The sequence below is a fragment of the Camelus dromedarius genome, chromosome 9 (genome assembly GCF_036321535.1).
Source record: "Camelus dromedarius isolate mCamDro1 chromosome 9, mCamDro1.pat, whole genome shotgun sequence".
Lineage (NCBI taxonomy): Eukaryota > Metazoa > Chordata > Mammalia > Artiodactyla > Camelidae > Camelus > Camelus dromedarius.
The window spans coordinates 30170740-30192153 of NC_087444.1; the positions used below are offsets into that span (position 1 = coordinate 30170740).

The window sequence follows — 21414 nt, forward strand, 5'->3', positions numbered from 1 at the left end:
AATAAGAACAAACGCAGATCACCTAATTACTGCTGCGGCTGGCATGAAAATTCTAGTCCTGGTATTTATTTCACTCACACTACGTGGTGGAAAGTGTGGAAGGGAAAATAAGGATCGTTCCATACATTCCAAACAGCCGCAGTACACAGAGTAAACGCCATGCGCTCCTGACCCTTAGTAAAGGGGTAATAACATAGACTGCTTTCAACCATTCAGAGGAAGGGATTTTTCTCTTTTATGACACAGGGTTACTAGTTGCTTTTTGTGGCATTTATGCTCCTATGCTTAGTTAGTTCAATGATTCATTAATTAACTCAGAACATGGGAGATCGGGGCAGGGCGAGGGGGTGAATGTTGATTTGACTTGAGTTCATTTTCTCCTCTGTTGTCCCCTATGGTTCAGACTCTTGCTCTTGAGAGAGAGAGTTATTTCCCCATTTCTTGAATCTGGGCTGGCCTTGTGGTTTGTGTCGGCCACTGGAAGTCAAAGGAAGTATCAGTGTGCCGGTTCTAAGCTTATGACTCAGGAAGTCTTGCTATCTTGTACTGTCTTTCAGATCCCTCTGGCCCCCTTGAGAAAGACCCTGAGCTGGCCTGCTAGAGGATGAGGGCCTGCATGGACCACCAGCCTAAAGCCAGACAACTCTCAGAAGGAGAGAGGCCCCGCTGCCCTGCAGTCACTGCAAACAGATGGGAGAGCCTGGCTGAGACCAGACAGCTGCCTGCTGGCCCATAGACCAAGTAAGCCACAACAAAGCATTTTTATTTTAAATCACCAAGTTTTGAGGTGGTTTGCTATGCAGGAGCAGAAACATGGTATGTAGAATGTAGTACCTAGAAGTGGGATGCTGTCATAGCAAAAATCTAAAAATATATTGGTGTTGGGAAGAAGGAAAGTACTAGCCAGAGCTGACCAAAAAATGGCAAGAAACTTGGTTGGCAGAAGCTTGGGAAGTGGTGAGAAAAATTGTATTGGATGCTGAAAAAATGGGTGACCCATGGCTTGTCCACAGAACTGTCAGTTATGGTTAGTAGAAAATAGAAACGATGTACCTGATGGATTTTAGGTCTTGGCAAGGTGCTTTCCAGGTAGAAATGAAAATGTCACTTGATTTCTTTTTTTTTTTAATTTTTTCATTCTTATTTTTTATTGAAGTGTAGTCAATTTACAATGTTAGTTTCTGGTTTATAGCAAAGCAATTCAGTTATACATATACATTCATACATATATATTTTTTCAGTTTCTTTTCCATAACAAGAAATTGAATATAGTTCCCTGTGCTCTCCAGTAGGGCCTTGTTTATCTGTTTTACGTATAGTAATGTGTATCTGTTCATCCCAACTTGATTTCTTTCTGCTGAGTGTGATAAGGTGCAGCAAGAGTGAGAGGGGCTGGAAATGTATTCAGCACATCTGAGTGAAAACCAGTTCATAGTTATCAATTCCAATACTGGTCGATCACAGCCGACAGGCTTTGTGAGGGAGGTCTGAATGATCCAATGGGCTGCACTGGTTTCATTTCAGCATCTCATCAGTTACAGCTGCCCACCGTGAGCTCAAGAAATCTTTCATTTTCCCCCCTAATCTGTTTGTTTTTTTATTGAAGAATAATCATTTTATGATGTTGTGTCAGTTTCTGGTGTACAGCATAATGGTTCAGTCATACATAAACACACATACAGTCTTTTTCATATTCTTTTCATTATAAGTAACTACAAGGTATTGAATATAGTTCCCTGTGCTGTAGAGAAGAAACATGTTGTTTATCTGTTGATCATTATCCATAAAAGCAGCCAACTTTATTTGACGTGCTTTTTAAAACTTCATACACATTTGTCATTCTTGATGCTTCAGCCTGGAAACTTATTTTAATTATATCACTTTATGTAATAGGCTGGCCTGCTGATTTGTTTTACAGAGTTTATCACATGGTGTTTTTGTTGTTGTTCGCTTGCTTATTTGTATTTTGCCTACTTACTATCTGATTTAAATTGTTTGGGCAACTAAATGCTTCATCTCAAGAAATCCTTCCTTAGTGTCTGTGTAAAATTACCCTAAGCAACACCGGAATTACCCATAATGCTTGCTTACTAGTACTAGAGGAATTTTAAAGAAAGTGCAGACTCAATTTTCATTTCATGTACAGACAGCACTTTTACATTGGTAAGACAGAAGTCAGCATCTCCCAGAGATGGATAGAAATATCAACTTAGGTTAAGGACGAAGAGGAATAAATAATGTAATTATTCAAATCCATCCTTCTTAGTATTTTTTATTATTTTCACTTATCTGTTACCCACGGGTGTTCTGTATGTTGTACAGCAGGGTATTACAGAACTGATTTCCTTAGGCATCATGATCGTTATAATTAATTTCTATAGTTATGTCTATAATTAATCACCTTTCAAAATTAAAAAATTACATGTATAATAAAATATTTATATAAGCTAAGTATATTTCAAAGTCTTCTGAAAAATACACTTGTTTTTAATTTCCCTGACAGAAAGTTAGTGCTTCTGAAGACGAGGGGTTCACGTTCAAGTGGATTGATTTCATTCTGGTACGCACTCACTACGTATGTGTAAGATCCATAACATTTTGGAATCATTTTCAGAAACAAAAAAAAATTTGCCTTGATAATGATTTCCATTTCAAATTTGAATCACTTGAAGGGATATATTTAAATCGTACCAATATTAATGGTGTCCACAATCAGTTTTTGTTTGCTGATACCAAGCAGATAACCTGGAGCTGATAAGATATTTTACTCACACCATGCAAGTGCTGGAGAAGCCTGAAATTTTATTTATAGGTAATATTTTTGTACAGCGTTTATTTTTGGGTGTTTCTAATGACAAAAAAATGCTCCATTTTCTACAGTAGTAGCCCTTGCTTAGAATAGGACCTGACACATAGGATGTGTTCAATAAATAATTAGATAGGAACTTCTCATCTCCTGTAGCCAATGAAAGAAAGGAAGAACATATAATAACGTGAAAAATGTGATGGCAGTAAAAGAAAGGTACTCGGGCGTCTAGACAGCTGATGCATTGGAAGCATCTTTCTGGCTTTGGGAACCTGGACCCAGTCGTGCATCCTTTACACTCACTGACTTTGAACTAGTCACTTTCCTCATTGGAGACTTGTATTCCTCATTTGTGTTATCAAATCAATCTTCAAAAGCTCAAACTCTAACATGCAAATATTCTACTATCTCTTTGGATATCAGACGCAATTCTTGTCAGGATTTTATGTGTAAGTCTAGCGATCTTCTTAGTTTTATTTCCTTTTTCTATTTCTTTCCTTTACTAGTGTGGAGTCTCTCTTTTATTGAACATTTCTGCCTGGGCAATCATGTTCCTGCTAATGTAAATATCAGTTATTTATGTCTGGGAGAAATCTGACAGAGCTCCTTTCCTGCTTGCTCATTTTGAACAGAAGAACTGAGACTCTGATACATAACATGAATTGTCTAAGTTTCTACATCAAATTGGTGGTAGAGCCAAGATTCTTGGTTTTCTGATTCTTGGTTTCTTGTTTCTCTTCCTCCATGGTACCAGCTCAACAGAGCCAGGTTTGTTATCTAGTATTTCATTCACATCTTGCAGTCTTTTTCCTATCATTTGTTTTCATTTTTCACTACATGAACAGATACATCACCCTTCAATTAACTATCACCAATCCAGCAGAAAGAGTAAAAAACACACGGGAGACAATAATACAGTTATAATTGGTGAAAGTGTTACCGAATGCAAGTTCCTGTGTCTGACGCACTGTGAGGCCAAACAAACTGAAACATCGGAGTTTAGAGCAGAGAAAGGTTTATTTCAGGGCCGAGCGAGGAGGACAGGGTGGCTCATGCCTAGGAAAACCCCAAACTCCTCTAAGGATTTCTGCAAAGCATACTTAAGGGCCAGGTAAGGGAGAGAGGGTTGCAGACTATGTGATCAGCTTGTGCATAATTCTCTGATTGGTTGATGTTGAGGGAACAGAGTGGTCAACACTGTCAACCCCCTAGGCGCCAGAAGGTCTGGGGCCGCATGCTCTTGACCATTAAGTAGTTCATTTCTTCCCTTTGGTGGTGACTTTTAGCATCTGAAAAACTCAGGAAATCTACATGAGATACGATTATCTGGGTACTTCCGAGAGGAGCTACAGCAGAGGGTATGGGGGAGGGGTCTGACCCTGGAAGGCCCCACAGGGTCCGGCTCGATTACAAAAGTTTATTTTAAAAATGCAACATTCACCAAGAGCAGATTCTCATTGATTTAAAAAAAAGTTTTTAGCCAAGATCTGAGTGATTTTGAAATGTTATTAATATAGCCAGAATAAACCCCTAAATCTTAAATTTGTGCATTTTACTTGTAGGGAATCAAAGAAAATTGTCTCTTGGTTTCTGTCTCCAACCACACGAATCCCCCTGTGCTGTAGATTTAAATCCAGAAAACACATCTATTCTTTTCATTAATATCATTATACTTAGTGTATATCTCTGGGACTAGAAATAGGTGGCTGTTTCAAACACTCAAATTGTTTACCAAAGGCAGCTATTTACATGAATTCACATCTCAACACCATGGGGAATGTTACTAAGTTCATCTCTCATCCTGAGCTGAAACCGTCAAGGAAAGTGATGAGCAGCGGTTGGTAGCAAACATTTTTTGCCACACTTGGTAGATTGTTGTACAGACTGTTCCCTGATTTTAAGTGGGAATTCACACAGTTCTTGGGGCCAGATAGAGTAACTCTAGTAGAATATCTCACCAGAACTCTTCAACATCTGGGAACCATTTAAAAAGCCATCTTACCAGCTAGAAGTGATACTGTTGGTGCTAGGAACAGTATATTATAAGGGCCAACTAAAGTTATTAGGAATTTTAGTCTTGAAAATAAGTTAAGCTTAAAATCACCTCTACGTTTTTTGTGGGTTTTTTTTTGTTGTTGTTGTTATTGTTAAAGTATGGTTAATTTACAGTGTTGTGTTAGTTTCTGGTGTACAGCATAGTGATTCAGGGTCATGTATATATATATATATATACACACATATTCTTTTTTATGTTTTATTCTTAAATGAAACATGCCCTACATTTCTGTTAAACTTAAGGCCAATAATAAGCCGTAAATCATTTATAAAGCAACTGATCAATTTGATTGAAAGTGGATTAGCATCACTGTTGTCACATGAAATAAAACACAAGGATGATGACTGGGTCATAAACATTTCACTCCGGCTGTAAATCCAAGCACTAAGTATTTTGCGGCACCTGAAATCCTGGCTCGCACGTCTTTCATCATCTCCTCCCCCGTTGTCTGAGCTCGCATCACTCTTCCTGTGCTCGGAACTAGTGTAGTAATTACACACAGTACTTCAGTTCTTAATTATGTGCTGCACTGCCTTTGCAGAACAGAATGCTAGCTCTTGAAAGCATCTTGCTAACCCTCTAATCTAGCCTCTTTATCTAGCAGAAAGTGCCCATCTCCTCAAAATTCTGATTTTTACAATATGTATATTATGTACCTAATGTTTAATAGAATAATAACTAGACTCTAAACTTAGTGATGTCTCATCCAGGAATTTGCCGTCTTTAAAATGTAGTACTCGTGTGTGTCCCCAGCCAGATTGGAAGGTCCCTGTAAAAAACTGTACATAAAGCAGGTATATAATAGGTGCTTTAGTCTGATTGTCTTATGCCCTAGAGTATATTAGAGTTGAGAACAACAGCTGGAAAAGGCTACTTCAGTAAATTTTGTACTTGTCATAAAATCCTATTGGGAAAGACAGATTTTAAAAACATATTTAGAAAGTCTAGAAATGATTCCTTTCTGTAGCTTTTAACATGAACCATCTCATAGCTTCCAAAATCTATATTCAAATAGGAAGTAGGAATTTGATGAAGAGAAATTATTTGTATTATCTTGTTTTCCCAAATTATCCTGAAACACTGTTTCTCTGTTTACTTCATTTTGATGAGCAAAATTATTTCTTCTAGGCTCCCCCATTTCCAATCAAAGGATTCAGGGACCTTTGGAGAAATGCTAATTATAGGACTGGGTCAGAAAAAAATACAAGGTGAGCCTGGTATATCTTTTAGGGCCCCAAAGTAAGAAAGTGCTAAAAACAAACAAACAAACAAACAAACAAACAAACAAATATTTTGAGAGGGTATGTAAAAGGGATACTGGATCCACATGAAAGAGTTCCTGGTGGCTACAGATTGGGTGATTTGAGCAACAAAGTAAACAAAGTAGGATTGGATTGTAACACAAAGTAAGAGATAAATAGTAACACATGATTGAGTACATAAATGAATGGGAAAGGGTGAAGCTGCCCTGCAGAAAATTCCAGATGTTGTATGCAGAGACTCTGCCCCCAGGGGAGTGGAACATAAAGCCCCCACCTAAGTGTGGGTACCCACACTGCCTTCCTTCCGAAGGGCACAGTATGGAAAAGGACAAAACTAGAGTAACTTTTTGTGGAGAAACCTAACAAACACTACGTCAGCCCCGTGATCAAGTTGACATCAGTTGTAATAAGTCACATTCATTGATATACCTTTAAAATTGTTTTTCTTTTTTGGGGGTGATGGTAATTAGGTTTATTTGTTCATTTATTTATTTTCAATTTTTTTAATGGAAGTACTGAGAATTAAAGCCAGGTCCTCGTGCATGCTAAGCACGGGCTCTACCACTGAGCTATACCCTCCCCCCTCATTTATATCCCTTTAATAAGCTGTGCTAAAAATGACACTTTACCCCTGTGTGCTTCCTGCCAAAACCCATAACTTGAGGCTAAACAGGAGAAAATTTCAGAAAATACCCAATAGAGGGACATTTTACAAAAATGTAAATGACTCATGTTAAAATTTACGCTTTTTACTGTGTTCACAATTTTTCTATAAATCCAAAACTTTTTTGAAAATAAAAAGTTGATTTAAAATAAATCATCATGGTCTGGTTTCTCTTCAGATCGAATAAATCTTTCGCCTTTTACTAAAGATTTCTATGGAGAGAAACAACTCTGAGTCTCGAACCAATTTTTTGAGGCCTTGCTTTTGGCAGGGCTAGTCTTGTTACAATAAAAGACATTACTTCTTAACAAATAAATAAATAAATAAATAAATAAATAAATAAATAAATAAATAAATAAATAAATAAAATCAGCAAAATATTTGAACACACGAGTTATAAAGTTAAATATACAAATTGCTATTAAGCATACAAAAAGATGTTCAACCTCATTAGTCACCAGGGATATACAGATTCATACAACGGCATAGCACTGTACCTGGCAACACCAAGGGATGGTATTTGTTGCATCTGGAACTCCCCTGCCTTGCTTAATAGGTTGCAAAATCATAAGACCATTTAGGAAAACAGTTTGAGGCTTTCTTAAAAGGTTAAGCATACACTTTCCCTACGACCCAGCAGTTAAACTCCTAGATACTTACTCAAAGGAAATAAAAACATAGAGCTGCACAAAGACAGGCACACAAGTGTTCAGAGCAGCTTTATTCATGAGATCCCAACCCTGTAAATTAGTACGAAGTTTCTTATGAACAAATTGTGTTCAATAATAAAATAATTATGACATATTTTTCTTGTAGTATTGCTATATGCACTGTATCCAGAATATGAAGACAAATATTATATAAACACAAAGATGATAATCCTATGTTTCATCTTAGGCTTATTACCACTTATGCATATCTGTTCAAGGATAACCAATCTGCTTTTAAAGAATTCCACCTTACAGGTTTCCACCGCAATTCTAATTTTCCAGCCACACTCAATCACAGTGAGGTGACTTCCTCCAAATCACCAAAAGTAGGATTCTGTTTCAGTATGCTTAAACTCTAGGTAGTTCAAGTCAGGCCTCCTTCAAAGGAAGCTGCTTATGATTTTTCTTTTCTGCGGGACGTTTGGCTGACTTTCTAAAGCAGGATATCCTTTGCACTAGTGAAAAATAGTTAGATGCATGGTTGGTGTATTTATTTATCCACTTCTAAATTAGATCAAATGTTTTTTGTTTCCTTCAATATTATACTCTGAACCAAAATGCAAAATTAATATATTACATTTAGTTTTTTTTAATAGTGATATGATATTTACAGTTGTGTCTGTGTTTATAGAGTAGCAGCCATTTATATAAAAAATGAAAAAGTATATGTAATTATTTCAATATTTTGGTTTTATTGAATCAAAGCATCTAAGTAACGATTGAATATTTAATAATTCAAACTTAAATCGTTGCCTTAAGGACATATATTTTTATAATGTTTGAGTGAAATAGAATTATTTCAAATCTACTTACTACCAGTTTTTAATTTAGGAATATGTCCTGTAGAGTTTGTCTCATTTATTTAAAAACATTCAGGTAGCCGATACTGAAATTAAATGAGGAGGCATCTCCATGTATTTCTGCTGACACAAATATTTTGATAGCCAATATTTTGCCGGTGATTTAAGATTCTGGTTATTGGCAATGAAGATAATCCATGAGACTTGTTTCTTAGGGAGAATTGTTTTAGAAGATGTATTACTTTATTATTTAGATATTATTTATTGCATACTTCAAACTTTAAATTATTTGAAGCCAGGAATGACTTTTAAAAATATTCTTTAAGTTCAGATTCTTCACCTTGTCCTGCAAACAGCATGAGTAAATCACTCCTTGGCAGCAAAGCAAAGGAAAAATACAAGTCATCGGGGCACATTAAGGTTATTTGCTAGGACAGTTCTGGGCTATGCTGAAGTCAAGAAGTGTTCACATATATGAGACTAGTCTTCAAATGAGCTGCTTTCCTACCAAGGTATTTTGCATAATTTGGAGGGCAGAGCTTCCTCAGGAACAGTAATAATATAGCCTCTAAATATCAGGAGAAAATATATGAGTCTAGATTCACTAATTCACACCTTCCTTTCCCTGAAACATCAGTTTCCCTACATTGAAGCAAATCGTTAATCTGGGATGTACTTTGGATACTTCCCTATTTTCTCTCAGTCTGGCTAGTCACCAAGCCACGCCAATTTTAGCCTCCCAATATCTATAGAAAACTAACCACGGATCATTAGACTGTAATCAGTCTCCTCGCTTATATTGTCACCTTCTTGTCCCTAGATTACTGTCAAAGCCATGAAATTTCCTCTATTGGAGGCATAATTCATAGTACATTGTCTTCTTACAGTGGAAACTTGATCACCTGCTTACAACTACACCAGCTACTCAGTTGCTCAAGGATAGAGAACACTTTTTATCAGTCTCTACAAACTTTCATGGTTTGCCCATAATTTCAGCTTTACCTCTGTCTCTTCCTTTTCTGTGTTCAACAGACACATTGGTCTTTTCTCAGTTGCGTGGTGGTGCCTTGCTCTCTCCTGCTACAGGGCCTTTGCACAAGCTGATCCTCAACTGGAAACGCCCTCATCACTGAAAACACCTTTTACATGCCCACGTCTGGTCAGAGAGGTGACTCATGGTTCCCTAGACTGGACGAGAAGCCCTGTTCACATACCCTTTCTTTACAGTATCACTGTCTTTAAAAAAATTTTTATATCGAAGTATAGTTGATGCACAGTGCTTCAGGTGTACAGCAAAGTGATTCAGATATACATATATAAACATATATTATTTTTCAGATTCTTTACCATTATAGGTTATTATAAGATATTGACTATAGTTCCCTGTGCTACACAGTATGTCCTTGCTGTTTATCTATTTTATATATAGTAGTGGGTACCTGTTAGCCCAAATTCCAAGTTCATCCCTCCCCCCACTTTCCCCTAAGTTTGTTTGCTGTATTTGTGAGCCTGTTTCTGTTTTGTAAATAAGTTTATTTGCAAAAATTATTATTAATTTTTCAGATTCCGTGTATAAGTGATATCATATGATATTTCTCCTCTGTCTGTACAGTTTTTATTGCTCCATGTTTAATAATGTACCAAACAAATGGACATTTGGCTCAACGTCTTATTCTGAACACTAGATACAGTGAAGCAAATTTTTTTGATGAATGAACAAAGACTGATAAATCACCTACTTTGTTCCTGGCAGTGATCTGGCTCCTGCAGAAATAACAGCAAGTTCCTTGGGGACAAATTGTTACTAGATAATAAACAAATTTCAGGAAGTGTGTAGAAGTAGTTATTTATTATTGTTAGTTCTACGCATAAGAAAAACATATTAAAACCGAGTAGGGGACAGAGTGATGGGGGGACAAGATGTAGTTTTCCATCTCCTGGTCAGAGATAGTCTCTCTGAGAAGCTGACATTGGAGAAGGAGTTAAATGACCGGAAGTCCTAGACATTCTGCTTTCCAGTCACATCACATCGCGTCTTGCAGGCACGTTGCTTTAGAACTTTGAATTTTATTCTGAGTGAGATGAGAAGTCATCAAAGAGTTATGAGCAGGGTATGATGTGGTTTGACTCAGTAAATAAAGTTCGTGTTCTGAATAAATAAAGGCTCCCTCTGGTTGCTCCGTGGAGTGCAGACTTCATCATGGAAAACACAGAAGCATGTAGATTAGTGATCAGGTTACTACAAACGTGCAGGAGAGAGACATTTGGATTCTGGATGTTTGGAAGGTAGAGCTTTCAGGATTTGCTGGAGGAGAAGATGGGATTGGTGAAAGAGAAAAGGTATTGAAATGACCCCAGCATTTGAGTCTGAGCTACAGGAGGAGAACCACCATAACCTCAGAGGGGAGCGCTCAGGAGGGGTGTGGTGCAGGTTTGGAGTGAGTGGGGTTAGTGGGAGAATCAAGAATTAGTAATCATTTTAAGAGAACTCAGTTTTCTTCATGGGTGAAAGTATCTCAACATAGCAAACCACTTTACAGCGTTAGAAACTCATGAACCAGAAATCGTGCTCAGGGGATTCTACGCTGAAACACTGACGTTGTGCTATGAAGAAATCATAAAATATTTATATGGTAGTAATTTAAGTCTTTTTTTTATATGGTAGTAATTTAAGTCTTTTTTTTTAAAGAGTTGGCTTATAAGGCCAGCACAGAGTCTGATACACATTTCTCTAAAAGATTTAAAGCCTATGGTTTTAAGTGACTAGCAAACATAATGCCTAATTCCCTAAAAGAGTGATCAGAAAGAGCAGACCAGAGAAACACGAACGTTGGGTTTTTTTTTATAGAAGAATACTTTACTACCAACACTAGATATTTTAAAGTACTTTGCAAGGACTTGAATTTTTATAGGAGTCTTAGTGCACCTAATACTGTGAAAGAGAGAAATGAAGCACCATGTGAAAACTTAAATATTTTTCTAGCCAGTCAGTGCTTTCTGTTCTGCAGGAGAAAAGAGGTAAGATCCTTCTATGCATTAGCTGAATTCTCTGGACCTTTTCCCATGACTTGAGTCTGGAGGAGTTAGGTTTGCTGGTTTGTTGGGTTTTATTACTGTTCACTTATAGTTATATCTGAATAATTGTTCCCTTCTCATCATATTGGAATACGTTGAACAAATTTTTACATTCCCTTAAATAATACCAGGAAGTTGACATATGTAACCTGGGCAAACTTTTAATTTAGCTCTTAAATTATTTTCTTTCTTTGGTATTGTATGAGAGCAGAAAAATTAGCATTAGCTGTGTGCTTGATCATTAAGGTGTGTGTTCAACCACGTGCAGCGTTAGGTAAGAATGATTGCTGATTTCAAATAAATGTTTTCTCCATGACACGTTTGGAAAGATACTCCTTTGAAAAAAATCTCTGGTGATTGTTTTAATGTAGCCTTTATCATCTGAGAAACTCCTAGTAGACATTAATGGAAAAAGTTTGATTCAGGCCCACGGTTGATTGTAAACTTTAGTAAGTAGACATTGATTTTTTTTTTTTTTAAATCTTGGTTTTACCACATTGTACAAGTTTTTTCAGTGGGTCAGGAAAAGCCAGTATAAGAGATAAACCCATAAATGAAAACAGGTATTGTCAACAGATCTGGTTAAATATTTTAGAGAAATCAATGACTAAAATGATATTAAGAGCCACGTGTCATATGTCCCTATAAACACAGATAATCATTACTGACCACAAATTCATGTTAAATAAATAAATATGAAACATACTGGAACCTAAAGATTTTTTTGCGAATTAGTCAACCTGACCCTCAATGGCCTCTGAAAAAATAGACCTGAATCAAAAGAAACCATGCTCCATGATATAAAAATTTTAAGAGAAAGGCAGTGGCCTCGACCACATGTCCCCAATTTTACTGTGTCCTCTGTCTTCCTACCCACAAATTTATGTTTAAATAGATGGTGGTAATTGCAGGAAGGAGTAGCTGGAATGTAGCAGTTGGCAAAACCCTCGGTGGGTCACAAACTTGGTTGTTTTTTAACCCATTCCATAAGTTTGTCAGCCCTAAAGAACAATGTGTAAAGCCTTCAGGGGCATGGTAAGAGAAGTCACAGCCTTGTCGTGAATTGGAAATCAATAAAGCATTAAAAATGCAAATGCATTCTTGTTAATATGATATCATTGTGAAGAACTTTTAGGCATTCAGTTACCATTTAACACAAAAGCCTGTAACGATTAATTAGGAATCCTTCACCTAATTGAGGTCAAGATTGTTAGCAGTGGATATATAATGAGCTTGCTTAAGCCACTGTCGTTTTTGAAAACTCCCTAGGAAAAATCCTTAAAAGATATCCACCAGCACCACCCAACTCCCAACACAAACACAGAAGATATGTGTGCAAAGTTATGGAAATCCAAATAAAACCTGCAGGAGTAAGCAGTAATCTAGCACCATCAGTTGCCTGGTTTTGACAATATTTTATATTATCATTGGAGGAAGCTGGGTGAAGGGTACTCAGGAACTCTGTATAACTACTTTTACAACTTCTTGTGAATGTTACAGTTTCAGAGGAAAAACTTATTTCAGATGCATCCATCTCTCTCAGAATTACAGGAGTACTTGCATCATCTCCTTTCTCTTTTGAGGTTACGTGATTATTTTAGACGATCGTTGATTCCATGAAATGAGGCCAAGTTAATATGGCATTTGATAGAGTTCAAGTAAATACCAGTTTAGTTGATTCAAAATTAATTAAGACAACTTCAGATCACAGTAGCACATCTAAAAGTTGTTGGGGAAGATTTTCTGATGGTTTACATTCCAGATTTGCTTTCAGCCAGATGATGCATTTTCAGCATCCAGGTGTAAAACCTCAGCTGGCAGTGAAATCCCAAATAAAGCCATCAAATTCATCTCCTTTGCCTAAGGGAATAAATAGCCCATTTTATGTTCTATAAGATTAAGGCTTTCATAATTATTTTAGTGGAAAATACATTAAAAGAAACAGTATTTTATAATAGGCTAACAAGAGCCAGGGGAGACTTACTGTTGTAGAGTCTGGCGTCTCCAGTAGCAGGAATGACCAAATTTTGTCACCTGAAGCTCAGTGCTCCAAGGTATTTGTGGGAAAAGAGGGGACTGTGGCCAGACCAATTGCATATTCATATACAACGTATATTTTTCCATGTTGAAAGATCCGAGAATTTTTTTGGTTTATTCTCAATATGTACTGAACCAAATTTGGCCTGGGGATTCTTTCCCAAATTTCCAGTTAACTTTTAAAATCATTATTCTACAGCATACATGTTGGGAATGACTAGTAGAGTCAAAGTAGGCTTCCTAATTAAATCTACCATCAACGGCCCCAATTAGAAATGTGTATCGCACGGAGCCTGGACTAGTCATTTAAAAACTGGGAATTAGTTACTCACTTCAATGACTGTAAGGTTTTACAGTTTTTGTTAAGAGTTACCTCACTTCCCTTATTTTTTATTTTTAAATTTTCATTTAAAAAGTTGCATCTTAAAAACAGAGTTGAAACATTTATTTTTATCTTGGTTATACATCATGAAATTCGAGATCTCTATGACTAGAAACATGCTTTAAGGTCCATCATGAACTGTTCCACTTTCCTTAATGCTCAGTACTCTGCATCTCTACTGGCTGCCTTTGAAAGCACCAAGTTCTTCCATGCCCTCAGGGCTTCATCACGGCTGTTTCCTCCACCTAGAATCACTTCCCTCTAATCTACAGTACTGCTTTTTTTTTTTTTTTTTTTTCATTTGTTCCCCTGAAACGGACAGACTGTCAGATAGTCCTCCAGCAAAGATGGGTTTATTCAAGCTCAGCAGAGAATTGCAATTCTAGGTCCACATCCATGGCGAGACACATGAGAGTCCAAGTTGGACAAGGGAAGAACATTTTAGGAATAGGAAGTTGGGAGGGCCACAGTGAACAAAAACTCCTTGGCTTTTCGTTGGCTGAGTCCTCTCAGGGAAAGGAGTCTTTCTCCCTGTTGGGCTCCGCTATCTTGACAGGGCGTGAGAGCGCCCCCTGCTAGTATCCCAAGTCAATTTAATTCAGGCTTATCTTTAAATTTTTTACACTCATTTATTTATTATTTAAATGTCCCTTCATGTGACATTTGAAAATGTAAGGCATTACGATAATACTGACCTGACTGGGGAATTTCCTTGACAGTCAACAGGGATTTTCACATTCACATAGGACAGGAAAATCTGTCTGAAATTGTCCAAGTCTGGGTATTACAGCTTGTGCCCTATGAAATCTGTGCATATAACTGCTACAATGGGTAGTTTCTTTGAGTCGTCCCAGAGGAGTGAGTGGGTAATTGTGAAGGTGAATTTTGTCAGTGGGCTCTTCCACGCCCCTCCTTGCTCCTGTGAACATAGGTGTAGGGCTCAGACCGGGAAAAGTGTATGCAGAATGATGCTAAAAGTTGTGGTATTTGGGTATTCACATCTAAACTGTTACTTGTGCAATCTTTTGTGTTACAATTGTATACCCTTCAGTAGTGTTTTTATATTTAACCCATTTCACACTCCAGCTACCAGCTTCTGCCTGGATGTACTGCAGGCTGTATGAATGGGTATTTTACTTATCCTTTGCCTACAGCTGCAACTACCTCTCTTCTCTTATATTTCACTTTTCTCATTAAGACGCCAGTTAATTCCACTGCTTTCATTCATGCCTGGCCACAAAAGTGGAAATGATGGTGTAAGAAAGGGAGAATGTTAAGATTTTGCTAAAGAAACAAAAATAAAATATCCCTGTGAATAAATGATGTTATTCATTCTTCACTTATTTCTACTTATCGCCATTCCATAGCTAGCTGGGAACTCTTCATTATAAATGCAAGTATTTAGCTTTACTATCCATTGGTAGAGAACTGTGGTTCCTTGATAAATCACCTGATCAGGTGATTTATCAACCAGTCCCACCTTTTAGCCTGATCAGGTGATTTATCAACCAGTCCCACCTTTTAGCCTCTTCACCTGTTTTTCAAAACTCGCAATCATCAGTTACTACATGGATCATATATTTTTAGATAGAAAGATAAAAAAAAAGCAATACTCCATGTTATGTGATAGTTTAAAATAACATTTACCCATCGACCTTGACTTTTTTATGAATATATTCAAAATTAGGTCTTCCTTCTCTTCAGCTTCACTTTAAACTTGATTCTAAATAGGTATTGATAGAAAACTAAGTTGTGAGTAAAAAACATAGACTATATAGGAAAATAAAGAATTAGTCAAAATATAGAAGTATAGAAATATACTTATTAAAATGAAAAAATATATTTAGCTTGAAAATCCACACAAAAATAGCCCTTAAAATTGCCTGAATGAGTTACTGAAAGGCTTATTCAGAGTAATAAAAATAGCATTTTTATAAAATGCCAGTTATAGTAATAAAACAGGCAAGTACTTCCCACACATTAGAGACTGTCTGCTACAAGTCAGCTGCTTATGCCCAACAATTATGTGGTAAACACATTCATTAAGGATTTTTCTGAGTGAGTTCCTTCCAATGAAGATGGTAGATCTGTTATGTAGAATGTGAACAGTGGGCCAGCATCAGAGAAAGGGAAGTAAACAACCTTTTTGTGCCATAAAATAGAATCATTGCATTTCAAATTAGTCATTCCGGTGAATTTTGGCCTAAAACCATCAACATAACTGGTGTTACAATTCTAGGTGCTCCCGATAGGAAGTAAGAAAAAAATCAGGAACCAGCTTTTCAGTTTTCTGAAGATGCAACATGTGTCCTAAAATCCTTTACACAGAATGCCAATAAAAGGTGAACTAAATCATCTGTCTCGAGTTAATTGATATTTTAGCAAATATTTATTTATCTGGTGTTTTTAAATGCCAGATACACTTTTAAACAGATGAATTGGTGGTGGTTCCGCTAAATTTGTATACCTTGTTGAAATATTTTCTAATATGTATTTGTGTATCTTCTACTTCATTAGAAAAGCTAAGTAGAAACATGACGCATTTTATGTTAACATACCTGAAAAGTTACCAGAAATAAAATAATTTTCAGAGATAATCTTACATTTAAAATTAAATACAATAATTGTTGACTTCATTTTAATTTCGCTCTAACGATTATGAGTGAATATGTGGTCTATGTGTTTATTCTTTTACTCATTTTTCTCTTTTTTAATAAGAGTGAAAAAGAATATTATAATTTAACCATGTAACACAGTTTCATAACCTTGCCCCCTTTTATTTTTAGAAATCCTCATCACTCTATACCACTATCTCAGTTACATTTTAGAAAGATGATGGAGTCTTTGGCAAATTTTGACATTCTCTTTGCATCTCCTAATCAAAGATGTATTTAAGTGGGTACTAATGCTAAAAGGACAGTAGTTCTCCAGGAAAGGCAGGAAGAAAATAGCCTTTTCCTGGACAAGTGGGGAGGGCAATCATTGCTGCCAAACCTTTCACATGACTCTTTGTATCATAGTCCCTGAGAGATGTGCTTCCTAAAGCAGTAATGGGAGTATAAAGGATGCAGAGAAGGCCTGTTCCTAGTAACCATTCTTTTCAAAGGTAAAAGGTCCTGTTTTTTTTTGCACAGAGGGCTCTGGTCACGTCTACACCCGATGGCATCACAGTTTGGCAAAGATCCTTGGGGAACACAACATGGTAGCCCTTCAGCTACTACAAATAATTTAAAATTGTTCAGGGCCATTAAGAGATGAGGAGCAGTACAGAGGGATCAGTGACTGGAGAGAAGCCACCCAGATGGCTAATGTCTAAGGATCTAGATGGGGGTGAAACTGGGGGAATCCCTAGTGAACATCATTGTTGACCTAAGGCAACCAGACTGCCTGCTATTTCTCCAGCGAAGATGGGTTTATTCTCAACCAGCAGAGAATCTGGAACCGTGGTGAGCCACAGGCAAGTCCCCGCATGGCAAGAAAGGAAACTGCTTTTATAGAGGGGACTAGGAAGTTCGGAGAGTAAGCAGAGTCCGTGGCTTTACATTGGCTGAGTCTTTGCCAGGAAAGGAGTCTTTCTTCCTCCTGTTGGGCTTGGCTGTCTTTGCAGGGCATGAGAGCTCCCCCTTCTGGTCTCCCAAGTCTGTTTCATTGAGGTTTCTGGTGATTAGTTCTTATAACACCAAAGAATATTTTAAGAATGCGAAGTTGTGTTTGTTGTTCCTATGTGTATCCCATCCTCTGTTACCTCCCAAGTCTTCATTCTTCCATTAAGACTACTAAATACACAATCGCCGTATACAAGGTTCTCGCGTATTTTACTGATGTGTATAGAAACAGAAATGCTTCTGAGTTGATGCCATATGGAAATGAAACTCACCTACCCAGGACAGTGAGATGATCTAAATATGTAAAGCATGATCGGCCAGCCAGAGGGTGACCAGGACAGTCATGTGGCACTCAGTGCACATTTGGGGAAGGATTTTGTGTAGTCATGAAGATTGGGTTTTATGCTCTAAGTCAGTGTTTCTGGCAGAAACACACCAACTGGCGTTTAGGTGCCACGGGAAATGGTTAACATAAGAGTGGTTTACGTGATACAACGGAGCCACCAAAATTGGAAGTGAGCGTCTCTGTGGTGACTGGCAGCCCTGGTCTCAGAACAGAAGGGGGTTGGATAGAAGCCTGTTCTAGGGGAACGGCAGCCAGGAAGCAGTGGCTAACTCAGTCATGTGGTGAAGACACTAGCAGACAGCCGAGTCTCTTGTGGAAGGGAGGGGGAGGAGGTGGGCCGGGACAGGGAGCGTTGCTTCGCTGGCTGTGTGCGTTACCACGGTCTCCTCTCACAGTCTCCTGTCACTCGTAGTGCTTTACAGACCACCCCACTCACCTGCCCACACCTCCTGTCCTCAGGCTCTCCTCCAGTCCCTTCCGGCTGCCTTCCCAGCCTGGTCGCCACCACCCTGGAAGGGGCTGTGTATTGTGCAGTGAGCGACAGGACTGGATCCCTTGGCATGGGGTCCCCAGCGCCCCTTCGTTGCATCAGGGCGGCCCCTGCTCTGTCTTAGGATCTAAGGGCTGTTGCTCGGCCTCCTTTCTCCAGGAGGTGTCAGGTAGGTGGGAATTAGAGAACATTCTCAGTGGCTCCTGGACCCAAGGACTGGTGACACCTGTGGTCCTGCTGTCCTCCTCCTAGGATTGTGCTCTGTTGGACCTACTCATAGTAAGATGTGCCAGTTCCAGAGTTTTCTCCTCTGCTCCAGGCACTGAAAGGCTGGCTCATCACCTGCCATCTGGCACGTGGAATTAGGGTTATCAGTGCCTGGGAGCCTGTGTCAGAGGTTTTCCAAGCCACAGGCAGCATCAGTAAAACGTGCAGAAGGAGCTGTGTGGGGAATGTGCACCTTCCCATGTCGGCCCGTCCCCTCTCTGCGCATGCCTCCTTCCTGGGCCGGTGGCCGCTATCTCAACTTCAGACTACTGTTAGAAAATTTTCAGATATGTGGACAGTTAAAATATGGACACTTTGGTTTTGGTTTAAACAACAGACATTTACTTCTCACAGTCCTGGAGAGGCCGGACACCTGAGATCAGGGCACTGACAGGACTGGTTTCTGAGGAAAACCTTCCTGGCTCGTGGACGGCCACTTGCTCCCCGTGTCCTCACGGGGTGAAGCTTTTCTTTTCTTTTCTTTTTGGTAAAATATGGGACAGTTTTAAAGATACTGTGTTTCTTGCAGTTTTCAGTGTAGTTAAACATATTGACAGAAATATAATGCTGCCTCTTCAGAATGGTTAGACTTTAGCCAACTTGACTTCATGGAAATAGGCATCTTATTCCTATTTAATGTCCAGCATAAGGTCTCCTAGGCACAGTTGGTTGAGACATTTAGTAAGAATTATGGTATTATAATTATTTCTACTGGGAATTGTGGTCTCCCCCTAGAAATACAGTTTTACTTTGCAGCATTTTCTTAATTGCAAGATCTCATTTCTGCTCCTAGACATCCCTAGGCTATGGGACAATCTCTTGTGTCTGCTGCTCACCTGACTCCTGGGAACATTTGTCCTCGCCGCTTTAGGAAGTTTTTCTTGGCGGGTGAGGGAGTACCGACTGTTGCATTTCACTCTTACCCAGTAATGCCTCTTCCTGTGTGATGTATTTGAGCGTCATTCTTCCTAAAATTTGAAAAAGAAATGAATAAGTGAATAGAATTGATTCTACTCTTACTTAACAAGAGAATTGTAAATGATATTTGGATAAACCTTTAGATGAATTTGAACTTGGAGAGAAAACCTTTAGCAGCCTATTCGTGAGTAAATCAGCCCATGACACTCAGATCCATTTATCCATTCATTAATCAGTGCAGGGCTGATCGGGTCAATGGGTAACATGTCAGTGAGTTCTTCCACTCTTGCTCTCAAGTCAGTCATATTCATTGCATACCTTTTAAAAATAAACTTTATTGTTTTAAAACAATTTTAGATATCCAGGAAAATTGTGAAGACAGTCCAGAGAGTCTCCATATAGCCTACATTCAGTTTCCCCTATTGTTAACATCTTCTGGTGGTAGGTTACCTTTGTTACAATTATAGAATCAATATTGATACATTTCCTATTAATTAAAGTCCATATTTTATTCAGCTTTCCTTAGTTTTTACTTAATGTCCTTTTTCTGTTCTAGGATCCCATCCAGAATACTGTGTTCATTTAATAGTCATGTTGCCTTAGGCGGCTCTTGGCCATAAAATTTCTCAGACTTTCCTTGGTTTTGGTGACATTTTTAGTTTTTAGGGACACTGGTCAAGTATTTTGTTGAATGTCCCTCGGTTGGGACTTATCTGATGTTTTTCTTACAGTGAGATGGGGGTTATGTGTGTTGAGGAGGAAGATCGCAGAGGGAAGATGCGTTTCTGTCCTGTCACACATGAGCAGTACGACTAAATTTGTTGATAGTGATATTGCGCTCTTGGCTAAGAATGTGTTTGACAAGCTTTGCCACTTAAAGTCACTCTTCCCTTCATCTTCGGGAAGAAGTCATTATGCATAGATCATTCTCCATTACAAGAAAACAAGGATCCTTGGAGAAATAACAGAGTCTAGTGAGAGGGCAGAGAAAAATACAAGATGAGCCTGGGGGATCTTGTAGTTTGAGAAACTAAGGAAGTGTTCAGAAAATAAAAAGATGGAGTCATGTCAAGGGGATACAGGAGTCAACCAGAAAGACTTCACCATGCCCAAACTGAAATAATTTTAGCAACCAAATGATAACGTTGCTGGATTATAATCCTAGACATAAAATAAATATTTATTTGTCATACTAACATACGTAAATAATTGAGTAAATAAGTGAATGTAAGGAGGTTTCTTCTTACTGAAATAACCAAATAACACATGTCGACAATCCCCCTTCCAGGAGGGGAACCTTGTCCTCCTCACTTGCAGCTCTGCTGAGTGTGGGTTGGACTTAGTGACTGGCTTCCGAAGAATAGAATAGGACAGAGTAAAAACAGTCATTGTTTGGGTGGAGAAATCTGACATACCTTCCCTTCACCAAGGGATGAAAGCCAACATCATTAATAATGTCATACTGACATCATGTACCTCCTGACAAGGAGTGATAAGGACACTTTGCCTCTGTGGGCATCTTCCCCAAGGCCCTTGACCCCAGTGTAATCATGAGCCAACATCATACTGTCCTGGGAGACATTCTGCAGGATGCCAGGAAGTACTCCACCAGACTGTGGAGGCCATAAACAATGGAGAAAGACTGAGAAACTGTCACAGATCATGAGAGGAAACTAGGGAGACCATGACAGCCCAGTCAAACGCAACATCCTGCAGTGAATCCTGGAACGGAAAATGGACGTTAAAGGAAAAACTGATGGAATCTGAATGGAGCCAGAGCTCAGTTAATGTTCCAGTGTTCCGGTGTCAGTTTCTTAGTTAGGACAAATGTACCGTGTGATGCATGTTATCAGTAGGACTGGGGGACGCTGAGTGGTGTGTGAGAGCTGTCTGCACCATCCCTGCAGCTTTCCTGTGCGTCTAAGGTACCCCGGTAGTAGAAGTTTATTCATCAAAAAAAGAAACTAGTGCTTCTAAGTTTAAAGTAAAATAAATA

At 38.4% G+C, this 21414-nt stretch overlaps 1 non-coding gene across 1 annotated transcript; it reads left to right on the top strand.

Annotated features, from left to right (window-relative positions):
* Positions 1 to 6946: 6946 nt before the first annotated feature.
* On the top strand, positions 6947 to 7063 carry LOC116155038 (U5 spliceosomal RNA). The gene has a single exon (XR_004139067.1). It is a non-coding gene; the product is annotated as a U5 spliceosomal RNA (small nuclear RNA).
* The last annotated feature ends 14351 nt before the right edge of the window (positions 7064 to 21414 follow it).